Below are 1,468 nucleotides of genomic sequence, written 5' to 3'. Positions count from 1 at the left end.
GTTTACTTTCACAAACGTATCAAAAATTTATCTAAACTCATTTTATTTATTTCACTTCTCCTCCTCACTCAAATACAAAAAAAAAAAAAAAAAAACCCCAAGCTGTCTCTGATGATACTACCTGTAAGGAGGATCTGTATATATTTTTATGTAACAGTTATTTGAAAAACCTTGCTTGTCTGAACAACAATAAAAATAATAGGCTACCAATCAACCACCATCTCTTCAACAGGTGGCACTTTACGCTAGGTATCGAATGAAGTACTTGGTGGCCTATCACTTTAAGTGTACTGGTTTTGGTACTGGTAGTGTAAAATTTTAAACGACACCCAACCCTAATAGTTGGATTTTTTTTTTTTTTTTTTAAGTGGGACAGCATGAGGTATAATCAGTGTATTACCGGCAGTCAGGAGCGTAGCATACAATTCTGGGCCCATGTCTCTTACGTATCTTTTGAAAACTGTTTACAAATAATTGAGAAAACAACTGCACACATGAATCTGTAGTGGAGATTAGTCACTAATTAACTGTTCATACCACATTTAAACAAGTAATAACAATTTGAAACATGCAGGATTGATATTAGCCTACAATAAAACAGGCTGTAATTGCTGCTGAGCTCCTCTCAGCTTCAAATGATTGCTTACTAAAATATTTATTTGCCACTGTGTGAGCACATACCCTCAGTAACTGAAGGATATGTTCTGTTCCATCTGCTTCCTGATGTTAAGCTTTGCTACACTCTAAAGACATGGCTCTACTTGAGACTACTTGCTTAGAAATAAAACATGGCAAACAAAAACAAACTTAATTTCAGGCTTTTTGAGGGCTCCTGGGTAATCACTCTCACTGACCGTGGATAATTACCTCACACAGCTCCACTTTAAATCCTGAACTATCCCTTTAAAAAAGGTTCTTTGTGTGCTACTTAAGTGTACTACATCAAGCTTAAATTTAATAAATAATTGAATTCCTAACCTGAGCCCATCTTCTTCAGAAGGGAGAAATGAGAAAAGGGAAGGAGGAGGAAGAGTAGAGTCCTGAGAACAGCTCCCTGCTTAAACAGCTAGGTGTACATAAAAGCTGGACCCAGGGGGCGAGGGAGTCGATCCAGGTCCAGAAAGGGAAAGCGAAGCGAAGTGGTTGGACCAAAGCTGCGAGGGTGCAGCAGGTGAGCTGGCAGGCAGGTTCGGGTGGTTCTGTGAGAACGGGGGAGAATTAAAAACAAGGATTAGTAGAAGCGAGGGAAAGTCACAAACAGGTTCATTACGAGAGCAGGCCAAGGTGTGTACCACGGAAGACACGAGATGTTCTGGCGAATACTGGCGTGCTGGACCTGCGGTTGATTTGGAACGAGGTGCAGGAGTGTGGAGACACTGTGCAGGAGCCAGGGAGGAAAAGCACGCCCATCTGCAAACTAAGCAACTCACTGGGGAAAACAGACAGGCACAATAGGATGGGTAAACAG

The 1,468-nt window shown here is 41.1% G+C and overlaps 1 long non-coding RNA gene across 1 annotated transcript; it reads right to left on the bottom strand.

Annotated features, from left to right (window-relative positions):
- Positions 1-288: 288 nt before the first annotated feature.
- On the bottom strand, positions 289-1,428 carry LOC123964329. The gene is made up of 2 exons (XR_006823411.1): positions 1,293-1,428; positions 289-1,199 (listed from the first exon to the last, which is right to left on the bottom strand). It is a non-coding gene; the product is annotated as an uncharacterized LOC123964329 (long non-coding RNA).
- Positions 1,429-1,468: the final 40 nt, after the last annotated feature.

The sequence above is a fragment of the Micropterus dolomieu genome, unplaced genomic scaffold (assembly GCF_021292245.1).
Source record: "Micropterus dolomieu isolate WLL.071019.BEF.003 ecotype Adirondacks unplaced genomic scaffold, ASM2129224v1 contig_1775, whole genome shotgun sequence".
Taxonomy (NCBI): domain Eukaryota; kingdom Metazoa; phylum Chordata; class Actinopteri; order Centrarchiformes; family Centrarchidae; genus Micropterus; species Micropterus dolomieu.
Note: the sequence above shows the minus strand (reverse complement) of the source record. Positions and strands in the feature narration are given on the sequence as shown.